The sequence below is a fragment of the Watersipora subatra genome, chromosome 2 (genome assembly GCF_963576615.1).
Source record: "Watersipora subatra chromosome 2, tzWatSuba1.1, whole genome shotgun sequence".
In the NCBI taxonomy this organism is placed as follows: domain Eukaryota; kingdom Metazoa; phylum Bryozoa; class Gymnolaemata; order Cheilostomatida; family Watersiporidae; genus Watersipora; species Watersipora subatra.
The window spans coordinates 22,039,382-22,058,345 of NC_088709.1; the positions used below are offsets into that span (position 1 = coordinate 22,039,382).

At 37.4% G+C, this 18,964-nt stretch overlaps 1 long non-coding RNA gene across 1 annotated transcript; it reads right to left on the reverse strand.

Moving 5' to 3' along the window:
- Nucleotides 1-11: 11 nt before the first annotated feature.
- LOC137388607 (uncharacterized) lies at nt 12-1,218 on the reverse strand. Its single transcript, XR_010977971.1, has 3 exons — nt 967-1,218; nt 753-839; nt 12-601 (listed from the first exon to the last, which is right to left on the reverse strand). It is a non-coding gene; the product is annotated as an uncharacterized lncRNA (long non-coding RNA).
- Between the last annotated feature and the right edge of the window lie 17,746 nt (nt 1,219-18,964).

Consider the following 18,964-nt stretch of genomic DNA (forward strand, 5'->3'; position numbering starts at 1 on the left):
TTTAGATTTAACATCACGAATGATAGATTCAACTTCCCTAAAAACAACATCGCTTCCACTACAAAGTTGCTCCATCAAAAATTCCTTTTGGTCAAGCAAAACCTCAATATCTTTCTGTAAAACATTAGCTTCACAACACTTCATATCACGCTCGTAATGTATAACTGCACTAATAGTGTCATCATAATGCTTTTGCACGTGTTCAAAATACTGCGGCAAGTCAAGCTCATTAACAACTTTATATGAAACAAAACTGCTATCTAAATCTTTAGTTAATAGGTCACAATACAGTTCATGTAGGCTCGTGAACTTGGAAAGTTCATCGTCCAAGAGATCTACCAGGCTGTCTATATCTTGCATAGGCTTCTTGCGAGATATAGCATTAGAAATCTTAGTACTTATGGATGTCACCTTTGATTTAGAGCGGCTTCGCTGATCTCTCAGTTGAACGAGCTCTGTTTCCATGATGATGGCTTGGCTTGCAGTCTCAAAATCTTGTTACTGTACTGGATTCGCTCCCAGGAAAGCACTTGTTAACGGACCACTTGATGAGTAGTATACATAGTTTGCTTTGCTGTATTGTTACTCATAAGCAGTCGTACTATAAAGTACAAGAAGTAAACATTGAATAATACAATATTGCATGACTAACAGTACATAATTGCATAATAGTGGTTTAAAAATTACCATGCACATATGATTTGACAAAGAATGCAGAAATAATATGACAGTAATACTTGTTACAAACTCACACAAGATTTTGCTTCCTTAGAGCCAAGAAACACCTAGATAAACAGGTGCTACATTGCACATATATAATATAGATTCTGTAGCAGAAGCTAAAAAGAACAAAAGCAAACTTTAAAATGCAGATACTAATTTAAAATACTACATGCATGATAAAATGCATTCTTCACAAAACAATTAAAACACAAGAATAAAACAAGCATTATTTTATGTACTTACATAAATTGTATAGAAATATCAGTCCAGATGATAGGCTACTGCTGTAGTAAGCAATTGCTACATTTTAAAATGAATAATATGTATAGATAAAATAGTTTAGTGTGTAAGCAGTAATTATGGATGCTTACACAAAGGTGTCTGACTGAGCACTGACTCAGTGACCTAATTTAACTGAGCAAGGCAGCCAAGAATGTTTTGTGGTAAAAATGCTTCCTACCTAATGACAAAAACATATGTCATGATTCATTTCAAGGTTTGACCAACAAGCGCTGTAAGCTATCCCAACACACATATGATCTTCATATGACGGTCTATTGTGATTTATATATTGATATATCTGTAATTGAGAGCTGAAGTACATATGTAATTTGTGAACCATAAAAGGGTGAACTCAAGCATATGGCAGCCACATATATACATGTACTGGTTTAGTAATATTCTAGAAGATTCTTGCATATAAATAGTGATTAAGCAATAAAGATTATCGCGCATGAGCAGTTAATGACCATGCAACCAATATGAGTCAACATTGCCAAATAATATCCAGAGTTAGTTATAACATTATTTTTTGCTTGAATCACGCAAGCAGATACTGGACAGGATGCAAACGTGTTTGACATATATCATTTTTATATTCTGTGAAACTATCTCAAGAATAAAATGTAAAATCACTGTGTAAAACGATGTTGCATCATTTGCCTTAATATAGCCGGAGTTGTCTTCACAACTGGAACAAAGAAATTTGTCTTTGCAATATTGCACTTATGATGTGTTAGTTTCATAATATTTTTCACTGTATTTAATGACTAGCTTGTGAGCCATTGGCTCGCTCAATCTGTGTGAGTTTTTCATTGCATTGTTCACAGTGCCAGACTAAATGTACAAAAGACAAAGAAATACTAAAGCGATAGGCACCTATCAACAATTTTATTTATTTGAACGCCAATTGCTCACGGCTAGCATAAGGTAGGCTTTTGCTGAAGATTCAAGAAAAATATAAAACCTTACCTTTTCACCATTTTTGCTTCCCACATCTTTGGCTAGGTATAAGACAGTTTATTCATTAATTTGATGTTTATGGAGTTTTCTTGGCTCAATCTATTTTTTTATTAGTCAGAAACTGGCCCTTCCTTTGCTACCCAAGCTTCTATGCAAGCTTTGACTGCAAGTGTATCTTTTTTGTGAGAATACCATTTTTTATTTAGGTAAAATATGCTCACCGTGGCATTGAGGGTCAGTGTTGATTGGTTTTGCATGTCTGTAAATAAATTTAGTCTGGGAGATGGCAAACTTGCTCGGCAATAGGAAGTAGGAAAGACTGTTGCGCATAATATAAGAGTCAGATAGGATTGTCAGATTTTGTTCTAGTTTTTTGCATTAGAAAGCTGACATATTTTTCTGTTAGAATATGGTATAATTTATAACGGGCTATCATTTTGTCTGAACACTAAAATCACAGTTTTGATATGAGCCATCTAATAGAGCTAATATCTAATGGTATTTCAAGTTTGGCAAGAAATATTTGCTTCAAAAAAACTTTACATCGCAATGAAACGTTGTCGAATAATGCTTAGATGTGTAGAAATATATAATAGATTGAGTGATGCAGCAAAATTGTTACACAATAAGTCAAGCAGACAATCAGGTGAGATGATCGACAGCACGATTATAAATGATTGAGGTTGAATAATTTACTTGTTCACCTATTTTCAGAGACCAATAATGAACTGTGTGTAGGCAGAAACATCGCAAACCACTCTCAGTATGCCAGCGTCAAAAACATGGCGCTGGCTGGGAACAGTGGTATATTGCTGCACTCAGCACATTGATACTTAGTCTCCATTCACTTCCAATCAGTGTTCCTGGCTGTTCTGTGCCTCAAAGCATTGTACGAATGACACTGATGGGCAACCATTTTTCTTCTACTGTTTGTTGCCGGGTTGAGGGATTGAAAATGATCGATCATGTTTAGGCAAACAAAATTATCGCCGGCTGACCACACTCCTCTCTCAAAAAAATGAGTGTACAGATCATTGTATTTAGTGTTTCCTTCATTTCAACTGATTTCACTATTAGTATGACTACTACTGGTACCTTGAATAGGAACGTCATTCCTACCTCTTAAAAACAATTGCTGGAGTCATTTGACGGCAGAATATTTGTATACAGAGAATAAATCATCAACCCAACTGTAACTGGCCATAAATCCTACAATTTCATCCACTAAAATGACAGTTGTTGCATTGTTTTTGTAATGCTAAAACAAATACTAAAATGGTCAACAAAACTATTTTCATTTCATTTTTTGCTACTAGCTTCTAAGACTTGTACGCACATTTTTCCTTGAAGTAGTCATCAAACATGTCTTGATCCCCATATTTACCATCATCTGAATCAGCTTTACCCCTAGAACTAATAGCAATGCTAGATGTATTTACATATCATAGCAAAATTACCATACAAATGGTAATAGCAGACAAAATAGTCATCAGCTGGAAATCACTAGTAGTGAAGAAAACTCGCAAAAGTGGCGTGGAGACAACTCTTATTTTTATTACGCTGTAGCTAATGCTGCCATCAATACAACCTGCTGAACCCAACAGGAGGAAGCTGAAACCAACTCACTTGGGCTCTGCTGAACCCAACAGAGTGCGCTGAACCCAAAGCTGCCGACTGTACAACCTGCCAAAACCGACAGGAGCGAGCTGAACCCAACTCGCTTATGTTTGGCTGAAACCAACAGAGTGCGCTGAAACCAACGCTACAACCTGCCGAACCCAACAGGAGGCAGCTGAAACCAACTCACTTGTGCTCTGCTGATAACAACAGAGTGCGCTGAACCCAACGCTGCCGACTGTACAACCTGCCAAAACCGACAGGAGCGAGCTGAACCCAACTCGCTTATGTTTTGCTGAAACCAACAGAGTGCGCTGAAACCAACGCTACAACCTGCCGAACCCAACAGGAGGCAGCTGAAACCAACTCACTTGTGCTCTGCTGCACCCAACAGAGTGCGCTGAACCCAACGCTGCCGACTGTACAACCTGTCGAAACCAACAGGAGGAAGCTGAACCCAAATCGCTTGTTTGCATTTATAATCTCTGCACTTTAAAGGTGAATGTCTTGAGTTAGTCTTTACACAGCCTGTCTAAAACTACTCTTGGCATAAATAAATCTTGTCTTCTTGAAATAAACTTTATTATTCAATGTAACTGTATACACAAATCCGTAGCGATACAGTATCCAGACTGCCATACAACACTTCGCCTTGCTCTTTTTATACAGAGCTACCAAAAACACAACTTGCTATTGGTTAAAAAATATATAGCTCAACCACATCAGCAAAACAACATTTCGAGCACAATAAAGAGTAATTACCTTCGTTTAAAGGTGCCTGTACATAAAAAGAATAATTTCCTACAATTGAACTATGTACGACTTGGTATAATATTTTCCGAAATAAAATATGAAAATTGACATTCTAGAACAACCAGTAATTATCTAATTGGTTAATTAAACTATTTACATAAGCTAGCGCCATAGTGACAGTATTAGTGTCTATAATACCGCCGTTTCTCTACAGCCTACCTCACAGAAGCAAATTATTTACCGTTGCTAATAATTTAATTATTTGAACGAGCAACCGCATTAGTGCCACCTCCTTCCCGGTATGACACAGATCCGGTAGGGCTTCCGGACTCCCCAGCCTTAACAAGACGCTAGCACCAGCGATCACCTCGACGACGGCCAAGGTCACCCTCACCCATTCGCAGCGACACAGATCTGCTGGACCTTCCAGTAAAATCGAGTTCTGCTGAACTCCATCACAGACCCAACGGCCTCTTTGAGGGCCACCACTTTGTTCAAAAGAGTTGTTTTTGTGCATTAATGGTGTGAAGTCTTCCTTGGATGCTATGTAGCCATTCGTTAATGGCGGATTACTAATTTTTATAACACCACTCTCCCCTAAGTCTTGATTCTGTCCCAAAATCGGTCTATCTGGTGGCGAAACACGCTTCATCCTATTTAGCCAATAACCAGAGAGATGTGCAGGCTGTTTGACATTCCGGCCAGAACGACGTGCGGCCAGAGTTGACCCTCTTTTACTGTTACTGGAGGGTCATTCTCCTCTAGGAGAGGATCCTGGATGTCTTGCACTTATCCAGACACTGGCTCATTCAAGTCTCCTCAATAAAGCTTAATCCTGCACTCATGCTGAACTGTCAGTTTGCCTCTTCGCTCCATCTGGTAGGTCTGGAATGGGAGTACCATAGTTATGGGATATGGCCTGACATATTCAGGCTGTAACTTAGCTCATCGACCCTTTCCTTTAAAATATGACTTGAGCCAGACTCTATCGTCAATCACAAACTTAGACTCTTCCTCACTGTCATCAGTTCTAGGGGCACGGAATTGTTGCTGTCGTAGTCTCTCATGCACTGTCTGTAGATCGTTCTGCAGATGAACTGCGTACTCATTTTCAGAGCAGACTGCACCAGTCGGATAGTTAAGGAGTAGATCATGGGGCAGGCGTGTCTCTCTACCAAGCATGAGGTAGTTTGGAGTCTCACCAGTACTCGAATGGGGGATGGCACGCACTGCACGCATAATCTGGGGAACCAGTTGATCTCATTCCAAGTGTTCTCATTCGGCAAGCATAGCTCTCAGTGAGTTTCCCATTGTTGGGTTCAACCTCTCGACCACAGAGTTTCCTTGAGGGTGGTATGGAGCGGACTGCGTCTTGTCACAATTCCACAGCTTACAACATTCAGCAAGCAACTCCGATTGAAATTGTGACCCCTGGTCTGTGTGAATAATTTCTGGTATGCCAAAATAGCTGAAGATCCGTTCATCCAACACATGAGTCACTGTGCTGGCCTGTCCATCTGGAATGGGGATGGCATCATACCATCTCGTAAAGTGATCAGCCAGCACCAAAATTTCTGTATTCTCTTTTGTAGTCTCCGGTAGTGGACCACACAGGTCTACAGCGATAATCTGCCAGGGTCTTCCTGCCCAGAGTTTGTTCCTGATATTGTGGCTCTTATGAGAGGCAGGCTTGGACTTCTGACATGGTATGCAGGCTTGGATCCACTGCCTCACTTGACTTGTCATGCCTGGCCAATACCACCTTTGACGCACTACCGCCAACGTTTTGTTGAAACCTAGATGAGCTTCTGCATGTGTGGCCTGTATAACTTCAGCCCTCATGCTCATAGGGCAGACTGTCCTCCATGTCTGCGAGCTCCTCTGGAAAATTTACCTGTATGTAGCACACCCTCTTCAGTTAACCTCAAATACTCCCCTGGCCTGAGCAGCTTTTGTGCATGCCAACCAAGCTCTCTACCGGAAATGGTAGCCTGTTCCCTCACAGCCTGATAAACATTTTTGATTTGCTCATCTATCTTCTGCTCCTGAGCAATATCAACGACATCAGTCCTCCCCTGAGTATCACACGCAGCTGTTGAGCAGTCCAAAGGTTGACTGTCAGCCTGTAGTTGTATCATCGGTTTCTGATCAGGGAACTTTCTTTGGCACTGCTGGCAATCATGGCAGACCTGCCAGCTGAGTCCATTGGCATTGCCGTGTTTCAAACCTTTGCAGTGCAGCGGTTGGAAGTTATACTCCGTCAATATCTGCAGCCACCGTGCTAACTGACCTGCAGGATTGGGCATACAGTGAAGCCAGGATATTGAGGCATGGTCAGTACGAATGGTGAATTCCCTTCCAAACAAAAGAGGACGGAAATGCTTCACAGCGTTAATGATGGCCAGAAGCTCCTGACGAGTGACACAGTAGTTCCTTTGCTCTTTAGTATACATTTTAGAAAAAATAGGCAATGACTCCCTCATGGCCATCTTGGATTTGCGACAGAACTGCTCCAGTGCCAACCCCACTGGCATCTGTGTTCAAGAGGAAGGGCAGTGAATGGTTCGGGTAGGCAAGGATGGGTGCGGAAGTGAGTCTCTCCTTAAGCTCTTGGAACGCCAGCTTACATTTCTTTGTCCATTCAAACCTTGCATGCTTCAAACTGAGCTGGCTCAATGGTCGGCTGATGTCAGAGTAGTTGTGGATAAACCTCCGATAGTATCCGCAAGTGCCCAAAAAGGCCCTCACGTCCCTTTTGTGACGAGGTACTGGCCATTCCTTTACAGCAGTATTCTTGCTTTCTTCAGTCTCCACCCCGCTAGTACTTCCTACATGCCCTAGGTAGTGGACTCTATCAGCAAACAATCTGCATTTTGCTGGCTTTAGCTTCAGCCCAGCTTCTTGTAGCCTTACAAACACCTCTTTTAGACGCTCCAAATTGCTATTTAAATTCTTAGAGAACACAATAATGTTGTCAAGGTAGATTAATAGTGTCTTCCAATGCAATCCTCTTAACAGTCTCCATCAGTCTTTCAAAGGTAGACGGAGCTGAGGTCAAACCAAATGGGAAAACTTGCCACTCCCATAATCCTGATCGTGTGGCGAAGGCAGCCTTTTCCTTTGCATCATCTTCCATTTCGACTTGCCAGTAGCCGCTAGTGAGGTCCAGAGTGTTAGTTAGTGTTAGTTAAAAGCTTGCTATTTTGTTTTGCCCACTGGTATTCTCTGTGTTTCAGTGTGACCATTTAATTGATATGACTACTCACTGTGGTGTTCTCATCTTCATGTAAGTCTTGATATCTTTGCTCAGAGTGGCAAATTCCTACCAGAGCGTTTTAAACTACTGGACAAAATATGGTTAAAGCCGGTTGACAGATATTCAATTGTTTAAAATTATCTGGCATAAGTCAGTAAAATAATTGTATTTTCATGATTCAAATCGCATTGCTAACTGGTGTTCTCTTTTTGAACGATGGAGCAACTGTTACCAATCTTGTTCGACATGATATTTTGGATGTTCCGTTCATATTCCTTCATTTTCTATTTTTGAGCTTAATTTGAACCAATGCCATGTGGCTAAATAAATGTTCAATTGCGCCAGCGGATGCTGGCATTATTATACAATTTAGAACTCATGGTCTTTGATTGGTTTTCTCTGTTTGCATTCATTCAGCATAAGCTAGAAATATTTCATTTCCGACACCTTTTTCAATTCTTTTATGAAAAGGTATTTTGGAAAAGGTTTTTCTTCATGATTGTTATATGAAGTAGTATATTATTATTAGTACTATTATTGTTCCGCTAAGCTCGAAGAATCTTTTGCTTGTTCTCGTTGCGTATTGGTTAATAATTTTTCTCTGTACAGTGAATGCATTAGATTAGTTGGGATGTGCGCTGGTGTAAGAACATTCCCAAGCCTGTAGAGAAATTTATTTCTGATGGCGTCACTGCTAGCAAGTTTTAACCAAATCTGACAGCATTCTGTAAAACGGCAGCCATTAGGCTGGCATTAGTCAAAAGCAATGGATATCGGTCAGGAAATATCCATGTTTTAACTTATCTAGGTAAACCAAAGTTATTCACAATATGACAGATGTCAGCATTCAAGTTTTTATCATCAGAGCATATTACCACCATAAATGGCTGCTTTCTCAATTAGGTCTTTTGCGCATCTAATTAGCTATTCTACCTTGTGGCACCTGGGAATTGTGGTTTTGCAGAGCCCCGTACTGAGTAAGAAGAGCAGATGAGCGAGGGTGGTCGCAAAAGTATTTGTCTCAATAACATGACGTGCGATTGCATTTACAGTTACCTCTGCAACAAGAAGATTTAAATGGTCTGCAAAACAACCATATACGTTGATCTTAGGGCTTTTGTCTTTCACAAGCTGCCTCATTTTGATGCATCCTGCATCCATTTTTTATTGTAGGGGTCCAAAGGTCACAAATGGTTTAGTCTGCTTGCTACTGAACACAACGCGTGTCAGATACTCTCTTCTACTCATGTTCATTTGCTTCCTTGTTTGCCTTTTGTATTCATCTCTCGCAGGCAGTTTTCTAAAACATTTCCATCTTGGATGGAAGTGTCATTCTTTTTATTTGCAAGACTCTTCGTGACTCTGACCATGTTCTAAGTGGCAAATGCTTGAGTAAGCTTGGTACTCAGCTCTGATGTATACTCTCTCATTTTCATTCATTGATTCGATGTCGACGATTTGTCGCTGAAGCTTTCCAGATTCAGCAGCAAACCTGTGCAATTCCGAGGCAAGTTCACGAAATTATGTCATGCTTGCCATGCAGGAGGGCTTTGTATTGGGTGCAGCTTTGTATTGGGTGATCGAAATTCTTCGACCGTCATCCTGATTTCTTGAAGACTTTTCCTCATCTCATTTAGCATCAACTTTTACCTTTGTTGGTGTGTCTTGCTTGAGGGTCTTTTTTTGCTCACTTATTTTCAACTTTATCCTGTTATAAATCGAAGCCTTGTATTTTCTTTCATTTTGGGCTCTGTCTATTTTTAATGTGAAAAAGTGGAAGTTTAAAACAGTATCTATATGCAGAAAGGTCGCCTACAGATATAGAGAATAAAAATACACTTGCTACCAGTTAATTCCAATATTATCACCGATCTCCACCAATAGTTCCTTTGGGGTGAGCTCTTTGGTTTCATACTTGGTCCACAACTGATCCAAATTTTGCTCCTGACATCGTATTTTTCCTCTGTTGTGCTGTTGTGCTTTTTCCTCTGTTGTGCGACAGATGCCTAGGCATCTGTCGCCTAGGCATCTGTCGCCTTATCGACTGTCACTCAACTGTCCATTTACCGTTCTCGCTATTCTTCTAACAGTGCTTTTTTATAATTCTTTGTTTTATCACCTTGTTTTATCACCTTGTTTTATCCTTTGCAGGGTTTATACAAAATACGGAATCTCCTCAAATTTTTCTTACATAGCAATGAATTGTGAGTTGTATTTGTATTTTCTATAATAAATTTACATAATAATAGAGAATTATATATCATCTGAATTGTCACAACGTTGGCTTTTTTATAAAATTGATTTAAAACCACATCTTATTGTCTTTGACATGGTTTTTATTATGGAAAAAAAGTAAAGACAGATTTGGATGGCATTTAAAAGAGCTGTTTTGGTCCTTAAGATGATCAATACTTGGTAGGCCAACCTCATTGTCAATCACTGCTCGGCAGCGCCTGGGCATACGATCTGTCAGCATCTGAAGCTCTTCAGGTATCACTGATCGTTGCTAGGATTGCTAGGATTTTATTAGTATGTTTGTCTTTAGTTATGAGACTGCCTGTTCTGTTCCACAGATTTTCAATTGGGCTCAGGTCTGGTGACTGGGCAGGCTGGATCAGAGTGTTAACATTATTATCAGCAAACCACTTCTGGCTGTGAGGCATGGAGCATTATCTTGCTGGAACAACCACTCTCTATCAAACAAACTTCTAGCAGATGGTATCATCACACTTTGAATTACTCCACAGTATTTCTCTGCATTAATTATACCATCAACAAAATGTAATCTACCAAAACCAGTAGCAGAGAAACAACCCCACTCCATTACTGAGGTGGGATGCTTTATCATAGGTATAATACTAGGTAGGTAAATAGTAGGTTATTGGTCATTTTGGCACTTCAGCTCATTTAGTTTTCAGAGTTGCCTTACCATGTACGTACCAAGTCTTAGTTGAAAATACTTTTAGCTATAATGCTCGCATTGAACTTTCAAAACCGTTGATCAAATTTAGTACAATAACAGGATTCAGAAATAACTGCTATATACATGCATATAATTTTTTCCCTGCACTGCTGGAGGGAGAAAAACACAATACTATTAGGCAACGTACATGTATGTTCGTTTAATATTAATTGCACCTGCATAGCCACCAAGTATAATAGAATTATTGTTGATAGATGTTCTACCTTGTATCAACCATTCGCAAAACAGTTTGGATATCAGATTTGATACTATTATTAACTCATCTCCGAAAAAACATGCTTATCACGTGTATAGCTTTTTATTGGCGTTAGTATTCGTCAACAAGACAATATTTTCGTTTCATGTCAACAAAAATAGAATGAAGATACAGAAATCCGGGATTATTGAGTGAGTTGAACAAATGTGTTTTAAAAATTGACTATCTAGTAATATTATGCAAGAATCAGGTAGTGAATTGAACGTTGTATTAACATAAAATTTATAAACTGAAATATTCGATAGTAGATCTACTGTATATCCCAATGCATAAGCTGATTGTAGAGAGCAAAAATATTTACAAATTCTAGGGGTCTTGCTTCTACACACATTGAAAGCAAACGTAATGACATGCTAACTTAATTATAACAACTAAAACTTGAGTCTTTATTAACTCGACTTGATTAATTAAAGTGAAACAACAATAATGGCCCTTGAGGCCCGTACACAGAAATTATCAATGAAAATTTTCAAACTGTTTGGATAGTCTCGAGATATATACTGATAAAGAAGGTTGCAGTTCACTATAAAAGACTGCTCAATATTAAAATAGAGCATTTATATAAAATATATCAAAAACTGAAAACTTTTAAAACATTTTACTACTTAAAATTTCATGGTTGTTACCATTCATCAGGTAAAATTAAAATCTGAAGCTCATATGACTGTACGCAAAAACACATCAAATTGCTTAACGATAAAGGCCAGCTACATATAATATAACAATTTAATTGGTTCATGTCACAGCATTGCAAATTAAGTGCTTATTTGAGTGCCTGCACTTTGACACAAGCTCGTTTCTTGAGTTTAAGTTTGCCAGTTCAGGTTTGTATAGAATGAAGTACTTCTCCCAAATACACAAGTTACAGCGTTTACTGGTCTTATTGTAACTACTCACTTTTTTCAATACTCTCCACTTGATGTCGTACTGGATGGATTGATCTTTAAGCTGCCATATATAATTACTTAGTTCTGTTGAAGGTCGTTTTGATGGATTGTTGAAGCTGCTACGATGGTTGTAATATCTTTTCTTGAATGAGCCCTCTGTCAGGCCAACATATGTCTGTTTGGTAGCATTAGGTTCGTTGGTCATAACTGTAGCCTGATAGATGACAGAACTAGACGAACATGCATTTGGCAGGGGACATGTACCTTTATCTCGACAGTTGCATGTTGCTGTTGGCTTTTCGTTTGATAGCTGCGCTTTGTTATTTGCAATAATCTGTCCAATATTCTTCATGCAGCTATAGCTAAGTTTTAAATTGTTTCTATTAAATATCGAATAAAGTTTGTGATCTTTGGGAAATTCTTCACTCAGAGCTTTGAAGAAAAGCTTTCCTATATTGTTGGCAACATTTTTAGAGAAAGGGGGGTTATACCAAAGTATATTTCTCCTGCGTTTTTTTCTGGTGTTATGCGATGTTGTATTCTCACTAAATGTCAATTTATGATGGTATCCACTTCTATTAAGGGCTCCTTGGTGTTCTTTCGTATTTTGTCTAAATATATCTTGATTGGATGATATTGCGGAGAGGCGCAGGTTGACTGATGCTGGAATGTTTTTGATGATTGAGGGTGGGTGGTCAGATCTTGTCTGCACGTATCTAGGCATATTATTGGGCTTGCTGAAGAGTCTATATAATTCATTCTGTAGATCAAACGATATATCCAAAAAGTCTCATATATATATATATATATGTTTTCCTATGAGTGTTTTCTTAAGTTTCTTGTTTACTGATACCTTAATCTGAGAATGTTGCACTCACGCAACATTGTGCTTCAATGCTATATACATTACGCAATAGATAATTACCGCATTGGTGTTATGAGGTATTTGAGCCAGTAAAATTAATTTATTTTGAATGAATATATGGTAAATGTACATATATATATATATACATGTATATATATATATATATATACATGTATATGTATTTCTTGAATAAAAAGGCAAATATGTGGTCTAAAATAATTGATACAATGAATATGTAAAAATGACCACTAGAAAACACTTACATTATCTACTAGTCGTTTCATGTGGTGTAAACAAGTGAGTTGTTAAAATTTAGTTCACTCCCACAATTGTGAGGTGCATGGTGTTTGCTAAAGACACAGCTCGTCATCTGAAAAAGTTTTTGATGCCAATGCGGGACATAAAAAGAGAGAAACTTTGCCATGCAATTAATTATTTTTTCCTGAGAATGAATTTACTGAGGGGTCTACAGGTGGTCACGATCTCGTTATGGCGGTTTATGGTAAACTTCTCTGGTTTATATAAAATAAAACATTTCTCATTAGTACAAAGCTGGCATTTCTTACTGATGTCTGTGTAAGCCCTGGCTTTGATTAATATTTCCGGCTTGATGTTAAATGTATTATTCATATCTTTTAGAGACCAGATGTGTTTGCTCAGCAAATTGTTATTTATTTTGCTGGCCTTGTTAAAAGATGTTTTATGATTTCTGCAACTTGTTTTAAAGTCTCCTTCAGTCAGACCTACATGTCTCTGTCTTGTCATTTGAAGTCACGCTGGTTTGATATATGATGGTTTTTGTTTGGCTTCCCCACCTAAAAGACAGTTATTTTTACACGGCAGCTGCAACCATTCTGGTTGGTGTCATTAGCCTTTATAATTTGGATATTTACCCATTGATTGCAGATGTTGTTTGGCATTCAACTATAGCTAATATTAACAGTGTAATTGAGGATTTCACCTAATGGGTGTTTATTAGAAAAACACTGTCATACTAGCTTTAAAAACTCAAGTCCTAAGTCTAAGTACTAAGTCAAATATTAGTAGACACATCAAGGTCAAAAAGTGATTATACCGCGTGAAGTTTCTGTGTAACTCTTTTGAGTTTGTTGGTGTTATTAGTGGGTTTGTATGTTCAGTTATAAGTATATCCACTTTTCTTCAGAGCAATCTAGTAGACAGATTACGCATTTTTAAAAATTTCTCAATGTGAAGACTGTTCTGAAAGTTTGGTTTATTCTTTCAGGCGTGTTTGGGATGACAGATGATGGATGTTTGAGTTTTTGTGGATATTTTGTGGGGTATTGATAGGTTTATTGAATGGTTTATATTTGCTACTGTTGAGATCTAGAGTGACGCCCAAAAGTCTACTACTTTTTAACTGTTTATATACTACAGCGATGGCCTGCCAATGTACTACAACGAATGCCTTTTTATGTCCTTGGTTGACTTTGAGTTGTGGTTTATTGTGTACACTTTTTGGACGTGCTTCTTGGAGACCTGTCAGATTTTTTTTAATGAGCCAGTTGCCTATGTGTTTGTATATACAGTGGTGATACAAATTATGGAACCGCCTCTAATTTTCGTTACATAGCAATGAATTCTGAGTTGTGTTTGTTTTTTCTACAACCAAAATTTTACATAACTATAAAAAGTTATATATCATTTGAATCGTCACAATGTTGGCTTTTTGATAAACTTTAATTAAAACCACATCGTATTTTCTATAAAAATATTATTAGAGGTTTACTGAAAGCTGTTAGAGAGTTACTGTACAGTTGTCATTTCTATGAAATAGTGTCTGACCAAATGTCATAAAATAACTTCTTTTTTTTTTAAATGGCTTTTATTGTGAATTAGCTTAAAGACAAGGTATAGTAGCTTTGAAAAGAGCTGTTTTGGTCCTAAAGATGATCAATATTTGGTTGACCAGCCTTTGTTGTCATTCACTGCTCGGCAGCGCCTGGGCATACTATCTGTCAGTGTCTGAAGCTCTTCAGGTGCCACTATTCGATGCCAGGATTGCACAATAAGCTCCATCAATCTTCTTTTATTAGTTGGTTTGTTTTTAGTTACAAGATTGCCTATTCTGCCCCACAAATTTTCCATTGGGTTAAGGTCTGGTGACTGAGAAGGCCAAGTCAGAGTGTTATTGTCAGCAAACCACTTCTTTACTCTTCTGGCTGTGTGGCATAGAGCATTATCTTGCTGAAACAGCCACTCTCTATCAGACTTCTAGCAGATGGTATCATCACACTTTGTAGTATTCCACAATATTTTTTTGCATTCATCATACCATCAACAAAATCTAATCCACCAGGACCAGCAGCGGAGAAACAACTCCACACCATTACTGAGGTGGGATGCTTTATCGTAGGTAAAATACATTCTGGTTTAAACTCTTCACCAAGTTTGCTTCTTACATAATTGTTGCCAGAGTGATTTTGCACAGTAAATGTGCTCTCATCGCTGAATAATACTGCTCACCAGTTTTCTGGTGACCAATTCACATGATCTTTTGCCCATTGTAGAAGAGCCTTTTTTTGCTGAGATGATAACAAAGGTTTTCTACGAGCTTTACAGCCTCGTGAGCCATGATCTCTCAATGATTTGCAAACAGTTGATGGTGATAACTCTGTACCTGTTGATTCTTTTAACTCACTGGCTAGCAGAGGACTGGTTAGATGTCTATCAACCAAAGAAAGTCTCACTAGGCGTCTGGTCACTCGATCTGTTACTAGCTTTTTCTTTCCCCTACCAGCTCTTTCTTCAACTTGACCAGTTTCCTTCCATCTGCAGATTGCTGTAAATACACCTTTTTTAGAGCAATCTACCTCCCTTGCAATTTCCCTCTGCGATTTCCCTTGCTAATGAAGCTGATTTATTACAGCACGCTTTTCTTTCGTGAGATGTTGAGGCATGATGATGAAGTTATTAAAATGACTTTTACTGAGAGCAGGACTTTTCAATACTACTTGAGTTACGTTGCGTAATGAACGACGTCTCACTCAATGCAATTGTTGTCTTAGATGATTGTTAAACTGAGCAGATCAAAGAATTTGGAAATTCTAGACATCATTCACCAGACTACTGTTTTTGAAAAAAGTGGGTTGTTATGAGACACCCTGACTAGTTGCACTTTTAACTGCACTAGCGATGGAATTATGTTTGGATGCAAAAAAATACTAAACAATGCGACAGCTGATAAAATTCCCTTTCTAATGATATATAACTTTTCATATCTGGACTGAATATAACTAATATGAGAGCCATTATAGTGCATTATTTACTCAAACTCAAAGGCGGTTCCATAATTTGTATCACCACTGTATATACTCTATATATGAATATGTATATATATACTAGGTGAATGCCCAGTCTTTGCACAGAAAATTTATTTTTATTTAACATATAACAGCAGTTACAATTCTAAGCTTCAAACTTTATATCATGAGAAGTGTTTTGTGTAATTGAAATAAATTACAAGAAAAATAAAACAACTGTAAAGGTTTTCAAACTTTGTCAAACAACTGTAACTTTCAAACTTTATATCATGAGAAGTGTTTTGTGCGGGTCAGATGAATTAGGAAACAAAAGAAAACAACCATAGAAGTGTTTGAATGTAAATGTAAAATAATTAGCAAGTAATAGCTAAATTAAATCTGTTTTGCTACAATTACAATAAAAGATAATTTGGTATTGATACTAATTTTGAGCAATCTGTTGATGGATTGCATTTTAGTGACTCCATTCTTGTGTGAATTTTGTAAAATTTGATGCTGTCACTCGACCTCTCCTCATTCTTCTCCAATTTTCATTTTCAGATTGTCCTTTGGTAAAAACTTCTATATCAGAAATTGGTTGGTCGCTCAAAACACATTTAGTAACGAGTTTATCTACAGTAGCTACAGTCTTGGCTGCATCAGCAATACCGCAAATGGAACTGATCCAAATGTCTGGAGAGTCATTGTCATTAGGCAGCATAGTGTCATCATCAATGGGCTGAGATGCACTGGTTTTGAGTTTCCCTGTAAACAAAGACAAAAATATCATACACATATGATTCTCATTGTGATGATTATTCCAGTCAAAAGCAGACTAATTAAACACCTGAATGTATTCTGTTGTGATATGTAGTCAAATTATGTAATTTTGATAAGCTTGTGGTGGGAAGAGAAAAAAGATGCAAACAAGTGTACTAGATGATTTCACAATTGAGGAAAATAGTACTTTTCCCAATAAGAATTAGAAATGCAGGTTAAGCTCGAAAAGTGTTGATTTTATGTCTTTCATTACATGAGGTTTCTAGTTGGGTGTATCACTGCAGGTACCTTGCAAAATTATTAACTAGTGAAATTTGTATATAAAGTATTGCAAGTATTATTTTTGTTAAAACTTTCAAAAATTTAATTATAAGTATCTTGTCACGGATTATAAGAATCACACATGGCCCAACTATAGGATGGCAGCAGCTAGTCCAGATAAATAAGTTCTGCAGCTGTAATGCCATTTTTTCCACTACAATTGGAAATTTTATATAACACTTAATGTCGTTTGCAGTACCGGTTTGCAGTTAGTGTATTTTGCTCCAGAGTCATAAAACTTTCTGAGCCAATTAGGCTAAAAATCGTGACAATAAGAGGTGAACACCTGGCAAAAACAGCAGTGCTGTCGGTAATGCTGACCGCATTGATTCTACAAAATCTTTGAAATGGCATGTGACACCTGGCTCATTGAGTGTCTCCCCAAACTTTACCCTGCTGGTTGTAGACTTTTTGATCGATTTTTTCTTGCCACCTGAAATATCAACGATTAGACATTTACAAAAATAAGTAGAGCAGTTTACTGCCTAATCCAAAAATCTGCACTCTGTAGTTAGCAATCAATGCTTGCATAGTGAGAGAATGATACAGATTATCATGCCATTTCTCCACTTGTAGCAGTCAGTAGCCTTGATGCTACAGTTTGCGACCACATAATTGAAAACTAAAATATTTAAACACAAAAAGATGTTGTGTAGTACATGATGACCTGCTGTACATTTATTGTTTGTGATTATCTATGGATATAGTGATTTAGCAGCTGATTTAAATCTTTGTTAAGCATTCCTTCGTATGTTCTATGGCCATTATATAGCGAGTGCTGAGACAATATTTAATACAACTTTCAATGATTACATAGCTTGAATTTTGTTAGTACTAACCTTTGCCAGATTTGTGGCTTGGTTTCTTGAAACTCATATCAGCTACTTTCATAAAAACAGTCTTTTTTTAAGATGGTCCTTTCCAGGCAGTATTCGTGCAGGCTGGATTTGATATATCGAGCTTGAATGCACTCTCAATTTTAAACATGAGGGCTGCTATATGGTTGCATGTCTGGCTCAGACTAAAATTGTAAACTCTAAATAGCTTCTTTCATCATGATATTGCTGTTGCTAGTTGTTATACTGTAATGCATTATTTGTTACACATTTTTGCTAACTATTTACAAATCTAATATTCTAACTATTTTTTTAACTTGACAGTTTCAATAAAACAATAGAGCCATATTTCTGATTTATGTTTATTGTTTTGAATGTGCCATCATTATTTTTTAAATATTTTACAGTTTAAATATCAGAAGGTTAGAATAAACAGTTACTTTATATAAGAACAACAGTAATCGACATAAACATCACACATGCTATAATTCAGTTGCACTAACTTTCGTGTTTATATTATATAAAAGATATAGAACTACACTGATTGTACATAAAAATCAATGAGTTAGGTCCAAACTTGATACATTTTGCGAAAGATTTTGGCATTAAAAATTATCTAGACGCTAAAACCAAATAAACTTGACAGACATGGCAATACCAAACCCATGCACAATCTAGAAACTCAGTTTTCTAACATCTGCACAATACTGCACCAAATTTTGCTCATTTGGCCAAGATATCTTTGTTTGCCTCTAAAGAGAGTAATATAGTATAGCTTGGTTATAGATGGTCAGCGGAGCATCATTTTAATATAGACAATAAAATGTATTATAATAATAGATGACCAAAGCTCTTCAATTAACCCTCACAATATCAACATATTACTCGAATTTCTAAGCAATGTTGAAATGTCATTTCATATTTGATATACATGTAGATAGAGCAATATACTTTAAATAGCTTCTTTCATAATTAATGGCACACACATGCAATGTAATGTAAAAAAACTCAGTATATTTTTATATGGCTTACCCGGCAATACAGGAGCAAAAGGCTGATTGCACCACTCCACTACTTTTCAGAACCTTATTCCACTGAGAATGAGGAATGTCATTCACTCGTTGACTTGGTGTACAAGTGCTTTTTAAATAGCAGGCATCTGTATCTCTGATGTCATGGAAA